This window comes from Epinephelus lanceolatus, chromosome 20 (genome assembly GCF_041903045.1).
Source record: "Epinephelus lanceolatus isolate andai-2023 chromosome 20, ASM4190304v1, whole genome shotgun sequence".
Lineage (NCBI taxonomy): Eukaryota > Metazoa > Chordata > Actinopteri > Perciformes > Serranidae > Epinephelus > Epinephelus lanceolatus.
The window spans coordinates 15,674,190-15,690,214 of NC_135753.1; the positions used below are offsets into that span (position 1 = coordinate 15,674,190).

At 41.6% G+C, this 16,025-nt stretch overlaps 1 protein-coding gene across 1 annotated transcript in view; it reads right to left on the bottom strand.

Annotated features, from left to right (window-relative positions):
• The window catches only part of gli3 (GLI family zinc finger 3), a 123,347-nt gene that overhangs the window by 33,782 nt on the left and 73,540 nt on the right, over positions 1–16,025 (bottom strand). The window lies entirely within an intron of this gene.

The following is a 16,025-nucleotide window of genomic DNA, read 5'->3' on the forward strand; positions in this document are numbered from 1 at the left end:
GTGAAGAAAACTTTGTATTTGTTGCATGCCACCACAGTGAACGATGAATCCAAAACTGAAGAAAATTCTTGATGAATTGTAGTGATAGGGGTCCACATTTAACAACAGTAAAACTATATCAAAACGTCTGTTTAGTAACTTTCACACACTCCTGCAGTATAATCCAAACACCACTTTTCATTTAAGTTCGGATTCAGCTAAGTAACACAAAAGATATGGTCGAATTTGTATTGATAATCTGAATCTCCAAAGTAACTAAATTGTCAAATAAATTTAGTGGAGTAGAAATATAAAGAAGCAAAAATGTAAATACTGAAGCAAAGTACATAAAAAAATGTATTCAGTTGCATTCCACCACATCTCTTATGTCGCAACACTATGTAAACAAAACAATGATCAAGTTGATTCCACAATTTTAACATCACGCTCATTTCACGAGGCCTGACAGGCTCTCACCATCCAGATTTAACTACCGTGGGTGGACTGGCAGCAGCAAGGCCAGACAAATGGACTGTGACACTATCTCTCTCCCTCCATCTGCAAGGCAGAGAGGAGAGCGCTGCATTCCAACTGCTCCCTACGCAGACATTTCCTCAGATCAAAGGCAGCTTTCACCACTGTGTCTTAATCAGAGGGAAACGTTAGACCGAGCTCACCGCTGGCCAGCGCCAGACAAGCAACGCTACACCACTTTACTCAGATGGCTTCAAACTTGGCTTTGAGCTGAAACCCGTGTACGGAATTGCACATGACGGATACAATGTTGTACAAAATCCATCAGCAAGTCTCACACAAGATGCACAATCTTTTTTTCTTTAAATAGAAACTATGAGCGCTATCGGGCTATTCTTTTTTATCACAAACCTTTACTGTGAATTGTCTCTATGGTGCGAGATGTGAAATAAAGTTGAGAACAATCAAGAAAACTTCTTAGGAGCCAAGTTTGAGATGAACTAATTTGTCTCCCTTCTTATAATTGGCTAGGAGGGCTAGGAAACTTCATAATGATGGCCTTCACCACAAAGGCCTTCCCCTGAGGATGTGGAGAAATCCACATATCAGCCAGACATTAACAGGCTAAGAGATTAGACTGAATTAGCCCCTCCACTTCTCTGTGGCTCCCCAGTGGACCAGTCTACTGTGACAAAAGACCCCAGGAGGAGGAGAGGATGAGTGAAGGAGGGAGGGAGAGGAAAAAAAGTGAAGGTTTTAAGAAGTGAGGTGAGTAGGGATGGAAAAAGGGTGGGAAAAGACAGGGGAAAGGGGAAGAAAGAGTGAAAGACCTGGCCCAGAGTTTGTCTCACAGTGACCTTGAGCAAGGCCAGGGGAGCGGAACAGCCCAATTACGACCTCCGCCCCATCCCCTGGTCTCCTACCGGCCCCTCCACTTCACAGCCCCCCTAATGAAAGAGCTCAGGCCAGGGCAAATAATGAGCACTGAGGAACGGAAACCACACACACACACACTGGAGGACAGACAAACAGACATATGTGTACACAGGCATTCACACATACAAACTTTGTCTTCTTTCTGTAATGAGTCCAAAGGGGCTATGGGACGATTTTTAAAAGGCTCTCACTGTGTTCAACAACATGTCTCGGTGATGCTGAAGCAGGTGTATGTGAAAAAGACGCTTTCAGTCTCAGTGAACATTGTTAAAGGGTGAAAAGGTGACAGATTAAGGGATCCTATCTGACACCACAACACAACACAACGGTCATTGGATTTTTTTCTCTGTTTCACCTCCATTTGATTGGTGCGTTTCTGCACGTCTCCTGTCAGAAGATTCACGAGGAGATTGTTTTACTTCCTCCACACCTACAAAGCCAACGCTACTGACGGCGACCGTGTACCTCAGAACAGGTGTGTGAAAGAGTGTGTTTTATGATAAGCAAGTCATGCACCCACATGCCACCATTACATGCCCCATTTGCACAGATCGACAACACAGCTGCAGAGTGATGCTAGCTTTGATGTCACATGGCTGACCTTGCATCTCTCTCACACACACACACGTACACACTTACGCACACAGGAGCACATGCAGCCGAGGGAAAACACAAAAAACCTGATTTGTCATTGATGACTAATGACACCCTGCCAGTGGTGAGAAAGTATTCAGATCCTTTACTTACATAAAATACTAATACCACATTGTGAGAATACTCCATTACAAATAAATATGCTGCATTCAAAATATATATATTATCAGCAAAACGTACCTTAAATATCAGAAATGAACGTCCTAATGATGCTGAAAAATGACCCCTGCAAGTGCTTTACTATTATCTGCTATATTATTTATGCTGATGCATTCATGTGTAATTAGCATTTTTCAGTGGTGTAGCTGAACTATTTTATATGCTGTTGGGTAGCTTCATATATTTATTGTATTAAAACATGTGATAAAGTGATGAATTGTCATCATGGTCCATGTTCAATTGCACTGTTTGTACATATGGCTACAAAAAGTAATGCACCAGATTTCGTATATAACCCACATAACCAGGAAGGCTGTGATTGTGGAACCAATGTGCTGAGACGGAGGCAGGTTGAGGTGGTGGCTGGATCAAACAAACACAGAACTTTCCCCTGTCTGTTGTTTGTGTCTAATGTGAAACCAAGTCAGCTTAGAGTTATTTTTAAGATACACTGTCACCATGTTTCTTTTCCTTAACTTAACCTACGTAATTTAACATGAAGTAAGTAACTTTACATTAAATAAATAACGCTATAACAGCCAACCATGTTTTTTTCCTTAACTTAACCTACATAAATCTACTTGCCTAAATCAAACCTATGTATCTTTACACTGAGTAAGTAACTTTACATTAAGTACCTAACATGACATCATCTAACCATGTTTCTTTTCTTTCACCTAGCCTACAGAAATTTACTTTCCTAAACCTAATCTATGTAACTTAACACTACGTAAGTGACTTTACATTAAGTACATAACGTGACAACAGCGAACCATGTTTCTTTTCCTAACTAACCTAAGTAACTTTACTTGCCTACACTTAGCTTAAGTTACTTTAGTTGCCTAAATCTAAGTTACGTAACTTTACTTGCCTAAATTTAGCCTAAGTAACTTTACTTGCCTAAACATAACCTACGTACATTTAAACTAAGTATGTAACATTACGTTGAGAATATATTTGACAATGGCCAACCATGTTTCTTTGCCTTAAGCTAACCTCAGTAACTTTGCTTGCCTAAACCTAACCTAAGTAACTTTACACAGAGTAAGTAGCTTAACATTAAGTACGTAATGTGAAATCGCCCGACCATGTTTCTTTTCATAAAACCTAACCTACATAACTTGCCAAAACTTAACCTACGTAAATTTACTTGCCTGAACCGAATGTACAAAACTTTTCTTGTATGGTGTTAATACTTTAAATTAATTTGACGACTCCATTCCTGGGGCGCTAATACGTTAGATATCATATGAACCATTGCATAAGGATATGTTGAATGTTTCATAAGTTCCTGATGTGTTTTGTACATAAAATCTTACTCTTGAAAGTAACTAGTTACTAAAGCAGTCCGATAAATGTAGTTGAGTAAGAAGTAAAAAAGTAGAATAAAATGTTAATAGTTCGAAGTACAAGTACGTCAAAGTTAGGTACAAAGTTAGGTACATAGTTACACTCCATCAACGCACACTGCACATGACATTTTAATACACAACTCAGTGGAATACATTTAAAACCATGAGATTCACAGCTGTATAAGGCTCCATTTTAAAGGCAAAGTATATGGGACAAATATTTCTGTGTCCCTGAAATGGCTGCATATAACGTTTTACACATTTTTAATGTAGAAATAAGACCCCAGAAGGAAAGGTAGAAAGATTTCATGACTTTTTTTTTCCTCGTCTGGCCCTCCATATGCCTGTTTGAGGAGAGCCAGACACCCACTCTGGCTGCCATGACACTGATTAATCCTGTCATGCGTTGGCTGCATCTCCCTACACTGACCCTGGCTAAATGCCTCTGCTTGGCTTGTTTTTCCATTTAACTTAGCGAATACGAACAGGGGCCAGGAGAACTGAAAAAATGAGGTGATCAGACAACAAAAGAAAAGAGAGCACACGTGTTGATTGGTAGGAAGATGGTGGCACGGGAGGGGGGGAGATTTCAGCCTGTTGAAAGGTGAAAGGGAAAGAAGGTGTGGAGAGAGGATGTGAGGGAGGGCTGCAGAGAGGGAGGGAAGAGAGTTAGAGCATGAACAGTAGTCAGGAGGCGGTGTGTACAGCTATGGAGTATGAATTGGGAGGGAAGGGCGGACAGAGAAGACTTAAGAGAAGGGGGGAGCTGGTGAAGGAGGAGAAAAAGCGGTCTCCAGGGGTGCAGAGCCAGGTGTGAGGGGATTTGAGGAGGACAGGAAAGAGATGGATGGTTCAGAGGAGTGCGCTGTGTCGACTCTGTACTTGTGAGAGAAAAAGCAAGAGAGTGTCCGCCGCTCTCTGCAGGGCCGTGATCGTCTTAGCATCTGCCAGTATGCATTAATCAACATGACGAAAAAAAAGGAAGTAATCTGACAAAGTGCAGTGTGTGTGCAGGAATGTTCGCCCTGTGTGTGCACTGAGTAGGTGTGCGCCAGAGAAGCAGCGTCTTAGTTACACCTGATTTAAGATTTACATCAAAGCTGTACCGCAGGCTTCTCTGCCTCACCAGAGAGAAAACTTTTCCTTCACTCCTCTACTTCCCTTCGTAGGTTTATAATTCCTATTAACCCTCACAGAAGACATCCTGCAAACAGGGCACGAGGAAAGACTGAGCCTCTGACATATGGAAGCCATTTCCTTTCACGTGGCCTCGCTTAAACCAGCCAGCGCCTCTTTAAGACATCGCATGTTTACACGGGGCGGTCTGTGGATTTTAAACTGTCGTCTTATTTCACCGGATGAATACACACTTGCCAAGTGTAAATATGCCCCCAAAAGATTTTGAGGTTTCATGGAGGGGTGTGTGTTCGTGTAAACAGGCCTTGAATCTTTGTTTGGAACAAGGTTATATCAACACTAATAATTCTTTTGGGTGAAAGCTGCAGTAGAAACATACAGTTGCGGTGAAGGATGATGACTTCACTTAGGACAGAAGGTATCATTGTGGTGCAGCAGTTAGACCTGGTGGTATTGACACAGCGGTCTGCTATAACAGGAACCGGGCTTTTGCAAAATACTTTTAGCTCGAGCATGAAATGGTTGCGCATGAAATAAAATGAAAATTTCTTGATGTGTGCTTCGCAGAAGGGTACAGGAAATTGGCGAGTCCAAATCCAATAATCCAGCGACTGCGAGTGTTCATAGACCATCGTTTTTTTTTTTTCATCCACAGCTGCTGGAGTGGTCCAAGAAGGAGATTTGAAGAGACAAAATATAAAAGCTGAGAAGTCACGATAGCAGCTAAAGTCCAACCTGACAAATCAGCATTAAGAATCATCCGTGAGTGAAAGACAGAGGAAATATTTCCAACATCTGTGTTTGAGTGTGAAAATGAAAGCAACAGAAATGGGAAGTTTGGTCTTTAATCTTGAGAAACAATAACATTGCCACGTGCGTAACATAGAGGTCATTAATTACTTTGACTTGATCTCATGTGTAGCAGGATGGTCAGCAGTGGCCATTATTAGGTTTACTGTTGCCATTGCAAGAACCGTGACAGTTGTAGTGGGCTAACTTCCATATAAACCAGCGTGCCACGAGTCAGGAACTCACTGAGGTGAGGTTTTGCAGTAATGACAAAACAAGCAGTGGAGTAGAACGATGCAGGCGTTTTTTGTGCATTATTTCCATTGCCTATTGAGCATTGCTGGATTTAATTGCTTCATATTTTGTAGTATAAGAAACACAACCTTTGTCCATGTTTGACAAAGTTATCCATGTCTCCAATGTCAGATGCTGTTAAGATTTCAGTTGAGTTTTGACCGTTGTCTTGGTAACACACCCGAACACACAGATGTTGATAATTATGAATGTGATTATAAGCCCAGGCTACATGATGAGCGTACCGTACACACCAAGCTGGAAAACCCTGGCTTACAGTGTATGGTAGGCCAAAACGGAGTTCTCAAACTAGTGAAAGCGACATAATTTATGGCCCCACTGATATGTGTTGTCACCATAACAACTAACAACCATCGCCTTTTTTCTTTTGAATGAATTAAACGACCACTTTAAACAGATCAATGTCTTTTCTACTCTCATTCTGTCTCTATAGCTATGCCATATGCATCCTAACTTCATGTTAAAGCCAATTACTTCGCATGTTGCTTCAGATACCATTATGGCAATAAATGCAATCCGGGAGGTCCAGTTTAAGAAACAGATTAATGAGTTTAAGGGCTCTGTCTTACACTCAGCGCAAAGCAGTGCACAGCAAAACCAAACTGTTATTGCTAGTTTCAAGCCAATGCAGTTATCATTTTCACAGCCAGCATCCTCGTTGTGTAAGTCATTAATGTACTCGTAACCATCTGTACGCCACTGGATGCATAGATTTTAAAATAAGGGGTGGTCAGCTCAGAGAAAACAGCTCACTTCTCCAATCTACCAAATCCACCATGTATATAACAGTGTGTTAGGTTCAAGGTTTAAAGGTTTCTTTATTAGTACCCAAGGGAAGGCGCACCTGGCTTTTAATGGGAATTGGAGATGACACTGATTGACTCAATTCCTGTCACGCCAAAAACACACCTAAAATATATTAAGGGACTAAATACAACCCCTTTGCCCTCTGCACCTTACTCTGCATTCAGATTATACGTCCTTTAACTAGCGTGGGCGGTTGGACACACCCTAAATACAATTGTGCGATGGCCATGTGCTATAAATCATTCAAATAGGGCCCTGAAGGTTTTGCAAATGCCAAAACACTTCCAAGCAGTTTAAGATGTTATGCAGAGGGATTTTTACCACTGTGGAAAGTTATCATAGTAGCATCTATTGCATCTTTCATTGTGATGATCATGTGGTAAACAGTAGAAATACAGTATGGGTTGCGGCAAGTCCCTTCTATGAATGGGAACATTTTTACTGTGGGAGGTAAATTAAGATGATACTACTGCAGCCAGTCTGCACTTTAATTCAAGGTTACAATTTTGTACTGGATACTATGTCCTCATATATATATGATATATACATGAAGAAGAGGAGGTAGTACAAAAATGTAGTGTAGACCCACCTGTCCTGACATGTTACACCTGTGGCCACAAGGGGCTGAGTGAGGTGGGAACTGGGGTTTTGGAGGGAACTGGGATCAGTCGGGTGTCAGTTCCTCTCCTGACCGAGGCTGACAGCATCACACACCTATTCCCCCTCCAACCTCACCTCAATCTCACCACCTCATAGAAACCTGTGCCCCCCCGCCAACCCCTCCGACCCACCCAGCCACAGCACAAGGCTGCCACCGCTCTGAAAGCCTAAACCAGAGAGGAGGAAGAGAGGGGCTCCTGACAGCGGAAACAGAAGCACTTTAAAGCTCCAAACCCTTTCACTGAGATCAAAGGGCCACAGGAACAGAGCCAGCTGAGAGCCAAGGAGAGAGGAAAGGGAGCTGAGACAAGGGGAGAGAGAAGACAGACAGACAGACAGACAGAGACTGAGACACAAACAGAGGAAGGTAGATATATTCTCGGTTCCTAATGATTCAGTGGGAAAGTCTTGATTAAGTCTGCCACTGATGCACATTCCAATGACTTCATTTTCCACATTAGTGATGACAATTACAGCAGCAAAGTAGCAAAACTCACGATACTTTCACATCCAGCCTGCCTTCAAACAAACCACTGACCTCTGGATCTGCTGCTTTGGAAAAGAATTCATTAACATGTCACCACAAAAGGTGGATACATTTAAAAATGCATCCTGTATAGGCCGTCAACCAACACAGGAGTTACCACTGAAATATTTTCCTGTTTCTATGTCAAATCGGCTGATGATTTAGATTTAAACAGCCCGGAATTACTGTTGACAAGCTTTGGCTTACTCTCTTGAACTAGAGCTTTCAAGCATACCCCATGGTCTTCATCAGCACATGGAGTTTGCTGAGTTATCTGAACTGTAAGTGTTAAAACTTTTTGTTTTGATCTGTCATCTATTCAGACTATCTTGAAAGTTGAGCTTGACGGATGGGTTTATGGTTGACACAAGGGTTAACGCTAACAGGAGTCCTGCCACAGATACCTACAGCTCAGGTTTTGATTTATACTTCAGTGATGGATTTCGCTCGTTGATAGCACCACGGCAACACTGGATGGATGTCTTGCAGCTGTTGTGTGCTTTAATTACATTCCCCACATAACTGTGTTTACTATGGATGCACAATAATATTGGCCCATAATTGGAAATAGTTTAAATTTGCCCAGGTTGTGATTATTGTCAGGACTGTTTCAGGGAGAGCATCATCCAACTCTGTTAAAGTGGGATGATTTTTACAGTCTTGTTTGAAAATGTTACATGAAAATAAATATGGCATGTTTTACATGTAACCTTAGCTGTAGCAGAAGATAAGAGTTAGCATGTTAGTATGTTACTTACAGGACAGACTTGATGTTCTCTGTAATAAGGTGGAAACAAACATGCATATATCGTTGGCAGCATCAGCAATTGGCCAAAATGAGTTGGAAAATATCTACGTACGTTGTTTGATCCATCATAATAGAGTTTGGGGTCATGGTGAGAAGAGGGTATGTAGCGGTGATGGCTTTGCTAGAAGTGTCCTTCATATTATCTTCACTATCACCTACCTCAACGAGATCATTAAAAAAGCTGAGATATCATGAGTCCTACTTGATATCTCATGTTAGCTATGGTGTAGCCCTATAGCGTAGCTACAACAGTTGCGATGCTTCGGCTCCGTAGCTACGTCATAACCCCTTAATGCAATACTATAAATGAAGCTTTAGTAATGCATCATTTTACTTACATGGATATTTTGCTGATTTTCAATCAGATCTGTGTCAGCATGGTGTGGAAAATGTATGCAGATGAAAGGTGTTGAGACAGTAGTTCCCAACTAGTGGGTCGCGGTCCAAAAGCTGGTCGCAAACATGTCAAGTTAGTAATAAACACACTTTATTTTGAAGCACAGTAAATATCCACCACAGAGCTTTTATTTTGAAGTGCCATATCCTGCTGTAGAGTGAGTGACTGACCGACAGCTACTTGACGTAGACAGCAAACTGCTGAATATATTGAACTGTGTGGATCTTGTGGTCCAGTTGGGAACCAGTGTGTTAAGGTATCCCTCATGCCTCCAGCCGAAATCCATTGGATGATGCAAAATTATGCACTTTGTATCATCCGGCAGATTTTTGCTTATGGCCCAGGCTGGGAGTTCCCAGCATTGCCGGCACAGAGGGGAAGCCAAACACACAAAAAGGAATTTCTTTAAATGCCGTTAAGTTAAAGGGACAGTTCACCCAAAAATCAAAAATAAGTATTTTTTCCTCTTACCTGTGGTGCTATTTATCAATCTAGATTGTTTTGGTGTGATTTGCTGAGTGTTGGAAATACCGTCTGTAGAGACTCTCTCGAATATAATGGAACTAGATGGCACTCAGCTTGTGGTGCTCAAAGAAAAAAAAAACTACATTCAACTACATACAACTCAACAGCAACGTTGAAATTCCAGAAATCATGACCCGTTTGCTCAAGATAATCCACAGACCTTGTTGTGAGCAGTTTCATGTCGGAGCTATTGTCTATCTACCAAACTACACCCACCAACTGAATCACCGCACAGAGGGAAGCATGCATAATTTTTTTTAAATATACCAAACACATGTAGTTATTATAATTTAGGCTTTCACCCTCTTAGAGCAAACCAGAACAGCAGATGTTGCAGAGATCTAATCTGTCAGTCTCTGGCTGTATATTTGAACTTTTTTTAAACTCTTGGAACTCAATTTGTATAATTCAGGAACTTGTGCTTTCACAGTTTTAGTTTCCTCTTCTCAGCTTCTTTTCCTTTCTCTTCCTTGCTGGCAGAGCAGACCGTGGGCCTGGCATGGCACGGTGACGTTGCCAGGCATTCAGAGTAACTATGTTCTCCCGGAGCTGCGAGGGCTCTGTGTGACCCCCTGACATCAAAGGCCTGGGTGGGTTCAGGGAGGTGGGGATGGCTTTCTATTCATGGTCACATCAAGCAGGATTCCCTCTCTGTGGGATACTTCTGGAGGCGTGCCAGACATTCCCATACGCTGCAGAGTCAGTTCACACACACACTCGCTGTCCAGTTGAATACCCGCGACTCTCTGTCAGTTTCACTGTCTCCTCCCCCCTGTGAGTTTCAGTCACACTCACATTGTCTACATATGAGCAGCAGAAAGAGCACACAGTACATCCCTGTAGGCACGTATCACTTCGATGCTGCTGGAGTGATAACACATGTTTATCAACAGGAGCCAGTGAGTGTGACAAGCTCAAGTCATAACAAACGGGTCCAGGTGTCAGAAGATCTGGTTATAACTGCCGCCTGAGTCACGGACCCGCTGAAGGTGTGTCACACATGAAAAACACTGCTTGTTTTAGATCAAGGCTCCTCTGCATTTCTTCAACAAAGTCATGGGATTATGCTTTATCAAAAAAATGACACATCTCTGCACCACTTGTTCCAAATTACGGCTGAACACAACTACCGTTTTGAAAAGTTTATGTTTGGCTTTGCCACGCAGCAGGAGCCTTTTTTTTTTTCTTCGCAGGCTGTTTCGAAAACCATTTTTCCACACTGCAATTAAATGTAATTTCAGCCATCGAGATAAGAACGTCTACCAAAACGAATCAACAGAGTGTATAGCGAGGGGAATGAAAACATGAAAGTGAAATTACACAAAATGAGGCTGCCTTTTTTCCTGTAATTTCCAGGAGGGCTGGAATCAGGGAACAAACATGAGACCAAAAAAAAACATTTCTTGTTCTTTTTGTGTTTCTCTCCCATGTTTGATTTTGCCTTTTTACAACAGAGCGATTGTTTTGCATGGACCGCTCCACCTTTATCTCCACTTTTTACTTGATTGCTGCTTTTTTTTCCCAAGCACAGGTGGAATTAGCGTTCGGTCTCAGCCAGTGTTTTGAGTTCCTCTGGCATGCCCGGGGCTAGAGAGAAGACAGGAGGGGACTCCTGGGTGTTGAAGTGTTAAACTTGTGAAAACAGGGAGGAAGCACATCTATCTCTTCTTTTCCTCTTAAGTAATGTCTCGATGGCCCCGATGCCTTTACACAAAAACTCAGCTGACGCCCGCAGCTAAACAGGGTTCAGGTTCCACACCCCATCGCCTCCGCTACCCCGGCAAGTCTGGGTAATGAGTGTGCGCGTCTTGCGTGCGCACCGGCCCATCTCAGGTGAGGAGAATGAGTGTGGCCCAGGGCTGCGAGGAGCAGCGTGGATCCCCCCCCCCCTCAATTCACAATGTCACGCTGGGCTGCTGAAATGAGCAGCCGCACGGATGGGCCTGAGCAAATCACAAACAATACACAGCCCTACAAGACAGCAGAGACACACTGCTGGAGATGGTTAATCCTTCAGACAGAGATCTGAGGTAGAACAACAGAAAGAAAAAGGAGGGGGGAGGAAGAGGAGAGGAGGGGAGGGGAGGAAGGGGCGAGCTGAGACACAGAGGGAGGAGAACAGGAGCATCAGGTACAAGACACAAAAATATATGTTTCCTTCTCGGCGCTGAAAATCTCCTTCTCAGACTGAAATCCATCACGTTTTGCTAATACATACTTCTTGTAGAGGAGGGGAAGGAAAGAAAATCCGGACAGAAGAAAGGCAAGTGCTGGTGGGAAAGTGAAAAGACACAGCCTACTTTATTCTGGCCATTTCATCCATCTTGTTGGACTAATAAAATGTCATGTGGAGTTCCTTGATATTTAATCATGACGGGGCTGAGTGCGTGGTGGTGCCAAGCTCAGGCTTGATGAAGCTCTGGGAGGCTTAAACACAGACCGGTGTTAAACTCTGGATCTGCCGACAAGGGCGTGGGTTTGGTTTTGATACTGGGGATGACGTATATGAAACTGGGAAGAAGCACTTCTTTTCCTCCCTTCTGGTGGTTGTTTTATGCACAAGTTTGTGCCTTTTCTGCATCAATCTAGGGTGTAAATGTCTTTAACCCTTCAAACTCTGCAAAGGACATGGAAATGCTTTTTTGCACTGTTTTACGCACCATACATAACTTGGCTTAATGACGTCATTGTGAATGTACAATATGTGTGTATGTGTACATGATGACACGTAAAACTGAAGCAGAACAGAACCTTTCTGCTGCTTTCAATGTTTTTACTTCAGATCAATATATACAGGTTGCAAACAACTATCTCCTGTAGCCATTACAGGGAAATACTAGCATTATTTCGGCAAAATCCTATATTTGCACTGAATATAAGGTAGGGAGATGACGAAGAAGACATAAGTCTTAGCTTTCTACCCCAAAAAGAGTGAATGCTCTAGCTATTATGGTTCATATTTTAGATTAAACAGGATAATACAATCTCAGCTAAACAGTCTCCTGCTGCCATTACAGGGAAATATTAACATAATTATAGTGAAATACTACATTTCCTCTGCATGTATGGTAAGGTAAGATAAGTTAATGATGTAATGATAAGGAAGACAAAAGCCCTACCTCTCTGCTGCTAACAGAATAAATGTTGGAGCTATTACGGTTCTTATTTTGGAACCATAGCGTCCAATTTTAAAGGGTTAAGTCAAAGTAAAAGTTCTCTACTACTCTCATGTTTTTAATTAGAGGGGGGACAAATGCACATGTTCTAAATATTGAGGAGGATGTGTCCCCTGCGTTCCCCCTGAATTCTGCGCCCATGTATAACCAAAGGAAGATGTTTCACAAACCTGCTACATAAGTGACTGATGAATGGGAGGGAATGACTAATAAGCCTGCTCTGGGAAACTTTTTTACTCTTACTTCAGCTCTACAAGTTTCCCAGCTTTATTTAATCCCTTTTAAATAAACGTTCACTCCCAATGTAGCAAAATCACTCACACGGAGATGCGAAAAAATGACGGGCATGCAACACTAAGCTCGCTGCATCCTTACAAGTGTGGTCACCCTGCAGCTGCGTGCATGACTGCACATATCTGTACAGCTCCCGCTGGAACACTTCACAAGCTGACCCCCTCTCAAAAAAAAAAAAAAAAAAAAAAAAAGGGAGGTATCATGGGACACAGAAGTAGTGGAGGGTTTCTTTTCGACATTATTAGATGAAACTATCACACTATCAGATGTAATGGACGCCACATCTGATAAGGGAGATAACGAAGGGCTGAGAGAATAGAATCGCTTTATGTGATATGAATTAATTTGCATTGGTGGGGAGAGTGTAAAAGGAGTGAAATTCTCTGTGACTTGGAAGATAAACAAATAGAAAAGGGAGGAGAGGAGGTGCAGAAGCTGTAAGGGAGGCGATGAACTCATTTCCTCCCACGTTAAAACTGTAATTGGTCTTTAGCAGAACTTCAGCCGGACTGGAGGCATTTTTTAAACATGTGGCAATATTTTACATTGTTGCATTCAAGTTTCTTAAATCACATATTGAAGGCACGACTAGGAAAGATGGAGAGAGGGAGGAAAAGAAAAGGGAGGGACAGAGGGAGGATGGAAAATGAGGAGAGCTGGAGAGGATTTATGACCCTGTTCCCCTGGTCTCGTTACTTGCTGTAACTGGCCCCCAGAGTGGGATTGCAGGGTCTGGAGCCCACAGCCCAGAGATCACAGTAATGGAAATTCCACATTTCTACACTGCTACAGCATGACGTCTGTAGGGCAAAGTCCGAAAAAAAAAAGAAGCTGAAAACTGACTCAATTCAAAAGGTCTAGAACCAGATAATTGTGCATTAGGTAAGGAGCAAAATATTTCCTTTTTTACAATCAGCATTTCCTCTGATTTAAGGCTCGTTTTTAAAAGTATTTGTGAGGAGAAGCAGGCGTCAGGACAGCGGCTGCCTGAGGTTGTGGAGACGATGTGAGGCGGCGTGCTGCCAGTAATATCTTGACAGTCACCGCTGTTCTCTAATAGCTCCCCGCCAATGAGAGGAGGGTCTTTTTACAAATCCAATTAAGAATCAGCACGGCTCATAAAAGTGACAGCCCGCCACACCCATCGAGTAAGTTACCACCAAAACCACTGTGTGCTCTTTATGAATGTGATACATCATTCAAGTTAAATGTTGCTTAAAGTTTGTCAAGTGCTGCTGCCCCACGGTATGTGGAATCAGAGCTGAAAAGATTCGTTGATTAATTACAGTATTTCTCAATCGCTTTGGCTCATTTTTTTTAAATACTCTCAATACAAGAAGGTCAGTTTTGTCTAGCTGTACAGCTTTTTAGATTCCGATTTCAACAGTAAGTAAAAGTTTGCTGTGAAAAGTCAACACTGCACAATACTGTCGTACAGAGAAAAGATATGCATGTTAGTATGTGTACAGTAAATGTATCTGTGTAGCAATGCGTTACATGTACTCTGAACCAAAAATTCTTTTTGATGTATCATGTAAAGTCAAATCAGTGAACAGATAATTTGTCAAGAAATTACATCCATACCAGAAGCCGTTGTTCATTGTGGTCATCCATGTTCAATAACAGTAGTGACTGTGCTTCATACATATGCTTCCAAACTTGACTGGTTGATTGTAGGGATGCTCCCATATATTGGCCACACAACGGTATCCAATATTCGCCTTGTTGACCGCCATTGGCCTACCAGCAAATAAGACGACACTCACCAATGGCAGTGGCTGATGTTTTTCTGTTGTGTCACATCAATTTTGGGCAGCCTAAAAAGCAGGACTCGATGACTTACGGTGTCCCGTCATCCCAGGGACAATAGAAAATGAGTTTGGGATGAACAGAGATCCTCCCTGGGACGCCAACTGGACAAGGTGACGCAGTAAACTTGCTACCCATGGGTCAGAGGACACACCCTATTGCATCTGTGTTGACATCGGCAGAAAGAGGGCTAGTTCAGGTTAGCTGTTAGCAGCCGGTGGCGGCAACTAACAGCTAACGGAAATTGCATTATGATGTGTTCAAGGTCTTTTCAGTAAAAATGAGTACTGGGTGAAGGTGAATTCTCATGATGTGTTCAAATGTAAGCTTGTAGAATATAGCTTTGGTGAGAAACTTGAACTAATAGTTGTTTGAAGAGGAAATTGATGTTTTCACAGAAATATAAAGTAGAGATTAGAGAGGGAATTATGATAGACTATATATAGTGAAAAGACTTCTGAAGCAGTTATTTTAAAAATGTTTTCATGTATATGAAGGTCAATTTAAATGTATTTCTAAAATGTGTATGACTAAATTTGTGTAATTTGAAAGGGGGAATAAATAACAAAAATAAATCAATAACAACAACAAAAAAATGCATGCATCAATAGTTGATTCCACTTCATTGCTGTCACCTGGCAGGTAATTTGCAAATTCAGCGGACATCATAAAAATTTCCTGTGACAGATATTTATGGAATACACATACGTGTCAGGCAGATTTTGATAACTGAATCGATCATTTTGCGTAGCATATTGCTCTAACAATGAAATAATATTTACTCTCTTACACAGATGAAACATGTGCAATCTGCAAATCTGTTTAAAAAAATATTGCATTCAAGAACTGAGCCTAAGCAGATGAGAAAAACTGTAACTTGTCAACTGACATAATATTAATCAGCAAGTATTTTTTATAGTTAATTATTCGTTTGTCATTTTTCAAGCTAAAACAGAGAGCACTGTCTGGTTCTAATGTGAGGATTTACTACTTTTCTTTGTTGTATATCTTCATAAACTGACTACTTTTGTAATTTAAAAAAGCATTATGAATGCCTCACTTTGTCATTTTCCACCACACATCACTGACATTTTATAGACAAAATGATTATGAAGAAAATAACAGGGAGATTAACCGCTAATGAAACCAATCGTTAGTTCGAATCCTATTTATAATGCATATTTTAATTATTTAAATCACAATTTTGCAAACTATACATTACAATATG